The following is a 7,798-nucleotide window of genomic DNA, read 5'->3' as shown; positions in this document are numbered from 1 at the left end:
AGTTGGAGAACAACGTTTTAGGGAAAGAAGAGGTTGTGTAGATCAGATATTCATTCTTGGATCTTTAGTGGAAAAGTTTCTAGATTTGTTGCGAAATGGTCCAAGAACATAACCAAAATCCAAATTTGTACCAAAAATCTGGCTGTTCAATAAATGTGTAGGCTGATGAAGCCAGTTTGGTGCGCCATGTGATGTCACGAGGGGTGGTGGGCGGAGCTTACCACCCGACGTGTGCAAGAGTCTACCTGTTGGAGTTATTTTACCATGGGAAAGACAGAACAGGAAGACAGAAGAACAGACACAGAAAAAGAATGATACAGCAGACCCTCTCTACACCAGATCAATGTGGGGGGATGGGGGAAGCCCGATCCGATAAAGCCGATAATCTGGTAAGTCCAATGGCTCCCCCACAAGTTGGATTTCAAGCACATAGTGGAAAATCTATCTATCTATATTGCCAGACCCCTCAATCCCCCCCACACACACTTTTTGGAGCCTGGGGGACAGAGTATCTTTTGTCCCCCCACTTTTCTAGGTGAGAATTTTCAAGATGAATAGCTCTACGCCGTTTTTTTTTTTTTTTTTCCTTAATGGAAAAATCCTTTCAATGCAGCACAGTACAGTTCAGGTGATATGAAAATCATTCCCTGCTGAGAGGGGCAGGTGGCGTGGTCACCTGAGTCAAGGATTAAGACAGTTTAATCCCAGCAGATGTATTTTTACTTAGGTCAGTCTTGACGTATGCACCACCCCTGATGCCTGAGCCAGTGAGAATCAAACTAAAAGAATAAGTAGTGGAAAACAGAATTTCTCCTGCCTACCACCACAACAGTAGTGCAAAACAGAATACCAGACTGGGGGTGGCTGCAGCAGCGGGTTTGAATTTATGCCTATGTGCTAAGTGGAGAGAGAGAGAGAGAGAGAGAGAGAGAGAGAGAGAGAGAGAGAACCGCAAAGGAAAATAGTAAAAAACGATACGAATGTGGGAAAGTGTGTGTGTTCGGGACACTCACGCCAGATCTCGAGTTTTCATTGGCCCATCCATTCCGCTATTTTTCTTCCAGCAGCCAATCAAAATACAGGGTTTATTTCCGAACATAAACAGATAGTATGGACGCCATTGCATCTCGTATGGTACTTGCTGTGCCGATGTGTGGTATAATTCATTATAATTTCATAGGTTATTACGCAAAATAGCTGTAATTCCTTATATGCACAGAGAGATAAAGATAGCAGGTAAATGATGCACCAAGAGTATAGCGTTGACAGTCATTTTTTCAGTACTAAAAGTGCTCAAGAAATTTGTGGTACCGAGAAAAAAAAATATTTTGAGGTAGAACGGAGGGAAGTTAGCATGCAGGTATCGATAATACTACCATCTACGAGAGTACCCTGATGACCAAGGATACTAGTGACATGGAGATGTCTTTGCTAGGGCAACTCCAGTGCCTTCTAATTTATTGCTGGTGTTTCCATTTTCTCTCTAATGAAATAGTAGACCTCTGGTAACATTATGTACTGAGTGTTTTTACATACTTGTCCTCTGAAAGGAATATTAGCTATTAACTTAAAGTAACTTCAAGAAAGCTGTCAATATGTGGGGAAAAGATAGTTTTTCTTTAAGACATTGGAACAAATGCGACAGTAATGATGTCAATTTATTTCTGATGACATAAAACATCAAATCTAGGAAAGTTTGTGGTGACATATTATGGGGAAATATTCCAAGTGTTTGCCCCCCCTGGCAAATTTCCTGGATACGCCACTGGCTCACCCCCCTCTCTCTCACATACTTCCATCCCATCCTTCCATCTCATCTTAAGCCTCCCCTCCCTCTCCTCCCCCCCCCTCCACCTCACTCACATACACTCTCCGCGCTTGTCTCTCGCTCTCCATCCTCTCCACATGGCCAAACCACCTCAGTGTATTTTCTCCTTACGCTATCACGTTCACATTAACACCACAACGCTCCTGCACTTCCTCATTTGTCAGTCTGTCTTTCCTTTTAACTACACATGCTCCTCTCAATAATCCTCTCTCCATCTCCCACCCTCAGCGAAACATAGTTCTCATGTGCAATGAGCCTGGTATGGTGAGGGTAACAAGACAGCCACGCACCGCGGAGCTGGGCGTCACACGTACACACTCCCAGCCTGACATTTGGTGACTGAGGGCCAGGGAGGGGGTAAGGTAACAGTTGGTATGGCAGATACGATCATGCGAGTGTAGACGGCTTGGCGCCATGGGCTAACCGTCGGAGATGTACATCCAACCCTAGCAAGAGCGACACTGAGGCTCAACGTGTTGAAAATCACGATGTCACTGCATCAGCCTCGCGTGATGGTAACAGGCAAGCAGCGTGGAGTCAACCTTGTATGTGCTGCCCTCGCGCGGCAATGACAATCCAGTGGTGCCACTTTTACAAATTTTGTGGGTAATTTCAGACTGTCAGATTTTGAAAACTGTACAGTACTGAACGTAGGCAAGACCATGGGAGATACTACATACAACTTAGATAACAAAGTAATTAGTAAATCGGAATGCGAGAGAGATCTAGGAGTTATGGTTAGTAAGACCTCAACCTAGGCAGAAGTGTATTAATGCTAGAAATAAAGCAAATAGGCTCCTACGATTTCTTTCGAGGAGCAATTTTGCAACTTTATTTAGCATTAATAAGGCCACATTTAGACTACGCCGTGCAATTTTGGTGTCCGTACTATTGAATGGATATAAAGTCGCTTGAAAACGTACAGAGAATAATGACAAAAATGACACATGATGTTCGGAACTTGTCAAGTGAAGACAGACTAAAAAGACTAAATTTGCACCGCCTAGGAAGACGTAGAGTAATGGGAGACTTAATTGAGGTGTTTAAGTGAAGGAAGGGAATAAATAAGTAGAGATATTAGCAAGGTACAGAAATTAAAGTGGGCATACAGGATAGAACTAGAAGTAATGGTTTCAAACTGGAAAAATTCCGTTATAAGAACATAAGGAGAGGATAACTGCAGTAGGCCGGTTGGCCCATGCTAGGCAGCTCCTAGAAGAGTAACTGAACTACTAGAATGATATAAGGATAGCAAAGAAGATATGAAGTGCTATGAAAAGGATGCAAAGCCACTGCACTGTATTTTTCTGCCACTGAACTGTGTGATATAAGCTGCAAAAAGACAAAAACCTAGGCCAAGTTAGGGCAACAAAAGTATAGTGTGTAGTTCACACTTTAAATCCATAAAGATTTTTGTTCATTCTCAGCATACAGTAATTGTCATAGCTCAGTGGCAGAGGACGACTGTACTAGGGTTCAACATCCCTTCCACAGAACTTCATTATTAGCGCCATGATGATGATCTGTTACAGCTCAACATTCAAGATGGCAAGTCTACGCCTAGATAAAATGACCTGAGTATAGCTGACGCCTAGTGATGTAGTGGGTGAAGGCACTGCGGCAGGATGGGGCCAGTCAGGGCTTAGATCTGAGGCACAGTTGAGGTTTGCTGATTACATTGCCATTCAGGATGCTGGCCAGCCTTCCCCTAACCCCACTGTGGCAGGGAATAAATATACTGTATGCGATGTATCTTATGGACATCCAGCTGATTTCAAGTACTGTGTTTTGGTGGCAAAGCTGGCCTGCAATGCTATAAAATATATATATATATATATATATATATGCCTGTCACCCCTTATAACAATACTTAAGACTGAAAATCATTGAGGATCAGCTAAGTTAAACTACTGCTTTCTCAAAACAAAAGGTGTCATTCAGAAAGGTAGTCCCACAAGAGGTGAGGCGAGGTGTTAATGAGAGGTATTCCCGGGGGTGGGGTGGGGTGGGGTGGGGTGGAGGCAGGTGTGAGGTAAGGTGTGAGGCTGAACCCCATGTGATTATAGTGCTCCAGGCTGTCTATTAATATCTATATTTATTTATCTATCTAGCTATTTTTAAACCTATCTATCTATCCATCTACCTATCCATGTCTACCTATCTGTATATATATCTATCTGTAGTTCTATAACATTTTCTCCTTCTCTCTCTCCCCCACAATCTCTCCCCACTTCCCTTCCCTAGCTTCCTCCCCACCTCTACCTCCCATTTTGTCTTCCACTCCCTCCACTTCACCTCTCTCCCCCCCCCTCCCTCTCTATCCCTCCTTCCTTCTCAACTACCCCCTTCCAAACACCCCCAGGGCCTCCCCCCACCCAACACCCCAGGGGAGGAAGACCGCCCCCTAGATTTACCTGATAACCCACGTGTACCTTGCCTACCTCACCTGTTTTACCTGTGTGTGTGTGTGTGTGTGTGTGTGTGTGTGTGTGTGTGTGTGTGTGTGTGTGTGTGTGTGTGAAGAAAATGTATGTGTAATTCATCATATGTACACTATTACAATATGCCTGTGTGTACGCCTTTGTGTGTATACGTGTGCGTCTACAAATATGTGCGAATATCCTAAGCAATAATAATATTTCCTTGTGAGTTGCCAAAATAATATTACTACAACAATATCAACGTTAATTTACAGTAATGGGATTTATGGAGAAACAAACCCGCTACATAAATACATAAAGCGCTACATACATTTACAAATCTAGCTGAAAGACTTAAACGCATTATTATTATTATTATTATTATTATTATTAAAGTATTTGTTTAGATTTTACTGCTTAATTCTCTGTCTGTCTGTCAGTCAGTCTGTCTGTCTGTCTGTCTCTCTCTCTCTCTCTCTCTCTCTCTCTCTCTCTCTCTCTCTCTCTCTCTCTCTCTCTCTCTCTCTCTCTCTCTCTCTCTCTCTCACTTCCTGATAACCCACGTTCACCTGTGGCTTCGTCAGCAGGTTAAAGTCTTTTGCTTCCCCTCTCTCTCTCTCTCTCTCTCTCTCTCTCTCTCTCTCTCTCTCTCACACACACACACACACACACACACACACACACACACACACACACACACACACACACAGATGAGGCCCCAGATAAGGTCCACCACTTCACACTCATTGTTTGTTTTCACGTCCACACCAATGACCTTCTCTCTCTCTCTCTCTCTCTCTCTCTCTCTCTCTCTCTCTCTCTCTCAGTTAACCCAGTATTTCTTTTATCTGTTTCTCTGAATTGGTCATGTTCTCTCTCTCTCTCTCTCTCTCTCTCTCTCTCTCTCTCTCTCTCTCTCTCTCTCTCTCTCAAAACTTTACAATCTCAACACCTTCAGTCTTTTCACCTCCAAGTAATTTGTCTTCCCTAGGGTCATTTTCGCTTCACCCCCCCTATAAATCTTGCCCTCCTACAGCGTCCCCTTCAGCGTCTCAGGCGGAACAAAGGTCAGGGGAGGCGTAACAAACGTCAAATGAGGTCTTATCTACGTTTAAACTCCGGGATTAGGACAGTGGCGGTGGTGGTGGTCGGGTCTAAAGTAATAATGAAATAGATCATCTAAAGTAATAATGAAACTTTATCTAGCATTAGTAAGGCCACATAGATCATCTAAAGTAATACTGAAACCTTTATCTAGCATTAGTAAGGCCACATTTAGATTACGCAGTACAATTTTGGTGTCCTTACTATAGAATGGATATTAATTCGTTAGAAAATGTACAGAGAAGAATGACAAAAATGATACATGACGTCCGGAACCTGTCATATGAAGACAGACTGAAAAGACTGAGTCTGCATTCGCTAGAGAGGCGTAGAGTAAGGGGAGACTTAATTGAGGTTTTTAAGTGGATGAATGGTATAAATAAGGGAGATATTAGCAAGGTACTTAAAGTGAGCATGCAGGATAGAACTAGAAATAATGGTTTCAAACTAGAAAAATTCCGTTTCAGTAAGGAAATAGGTAGAAATTGGTTTGGTAATAGAGTAGTAGACGAATGGAATAAGCTACCTACTAAAGTAGTTGCTGCCTCTTCCATTGAGAGTTTCAAGCATAGGCTAGATAAGCATATGACTAATAAGGGGTGGATATAGAAAAAAGAAAATCTTATAACCAATAATAATTCATAATTTTCCCTTTTCAGGTTACACTGTGATAGTCTCTATTCTCCTTTCACACTTTCCTGTAAAATGTCCACGCCAGTTTTTCTATACGGCGTGGTGTTCTTTCTGACTTTTTCCTTGCGGCTTCGCTTGGAGGGTTTGGAGGGCGGGGGAGAGCCTTCTTCTTTGCTATCCTTATCTCATTCTAGTAGTTCAGTTACTCTTCTAGGAGCTGCCTAGCATGGGCCAACCGGCCTACTGCAGTTATCCTCTCTTCTTATGTTCTTATGTCTGTGTAACATTCCTTTCATTTCTGGGTACTGACCGGGTGGGGGAGGGATTAGGGAGGTGGGGGAGGGATTAGGAGGGTGGGGGGAGGGAAGGAGAGGAGGAGGAAGTGGAGGGAAGGAGAGGTAGTGGAGGGAAGGAGGCAAAATGGAGGGATAGTGAAATGGAAGGGTGTGAGAGAGAAGGGTAGGTGAGAAAGGGAGGTTTGGGAGGAGGTGAAAGGAAGAAAAAGAAAGAAATGGAGAATGGAATAATGAGAGAGAGAGAGAGAGAGAGAGAGAGAGAGAAACATAAGAACATAAGAAGAGAGGATAACTGCAGTAGGCCGGTTGGCCCATGCTAGGCAGCTCCTAGAAGAGTAACTGAACTACTAGAATGAGATAAGGATAGCAAAGAAGAAGGCTCTCCCCCGCCCTCCAAACCCTCCAGCCGAAGCCGGCAGGAAAAAGTCAGAAAGAACACCACGCCGTATAGAAAAACTGGCGTGGACATTTTACAGGAAAGTGTGAAAGGAGAATAGAGACTATCATAGTGTAACCTGAAAAGAAATTTTTTTGAATTAGTATTGGTTATAAGATTTTCTTTATTCTATATCCACCCCTTATTTGTCATATGCTTATCTAGCCTATGCTTGAAACTCTCAATGGAAGAGGCAGCAACTACTTTACTAGGTAGCTTATTCCATTCGTCTACTACTCTATTACCAAACCAATTTCTACCTATTTCCTTTCTGAAACGGAATTTTTCTAGTTTGAAACCATTATTTCTAGTTCTATCCTGTATGCTCACTTTAAGTACCTTGCTAATATCTCCCTTATTTATACCATTCATCCACTTAAAAACCTCAATTAAGTCTCCCCTTACTCTACGCCTCTCTAGCGAATGCAGATTTAGTCTTTTCAGTCTGTCTTCATATGACAGGTTCCGGACGTCATGTATCATTTTAGTCATTCTTCTCTGTACAGAGAGAGAGAGAGAGAGAGAGAGAGAGAGAGAGAGAGAGAGAGATTATGGAGACGAATGAGAACAGCAAACCAAATTACCGAAGGAAGAAAGGATGGATGAAAGAGGGAGACGAAAAGAAAAGAAAAGAATGAAGAGAAAGGAAGGAAGGAGAAAGTGAAGGAGAGAGAGAGGCCAAGGAGGAGGAGGAGAGAGATTAAGACAACAAGAGGGATTAAGGGAGGGAGAGGGAGGTATGGAGGAGGGAGAGGGGGAGGGAAGAGAGGAGGGAAAAAAATTAAGAAATAGCCAGAGTATAAACGAAGAAGGAAGAAGTGAGAAACAATGAAGAAAGGTAGATTAATAGACAAATAGTTATACACAGATAGATAGATAGATAGATATATGGACTGACTGAGAGAGAGAGAGAGAGAGAGAGAGAGAGAGAGAGAGAGAGAGAGAGAGAGAGAGAGAGAGAGAGAGAGAGAGAGAGAGAGAGAGAGAGAGAGAGAGAGAGAGAGAGAGAGACGAAAGAACAATCCATCTTATACCAAAAAATCCAAATTGCATCTCTCTCTCTCTCTCTCTCTCTCTCTCT

Source organism: Coenobita brevimanus, unplaced genomic scaffold (genome assembly GCF_032717465.1).
Source record: "Coenobita brevimanus isolate Jiangsu-jjx unplaced genomic scaffold, ASM3271746v2 jjx.HiC_scaffold_2712, whole genome shotgun sequence".
NCBI classification, from domain to species: domain Eukaryota; kingdom Metazoa; phylum Arthropoda; class Malacostraca; order Decapoda; family Coenobitidae; genus Coenobita; species Coenobita brevimanus.
Note: the sequence above shows the minus strand (reverse complement) of the source record.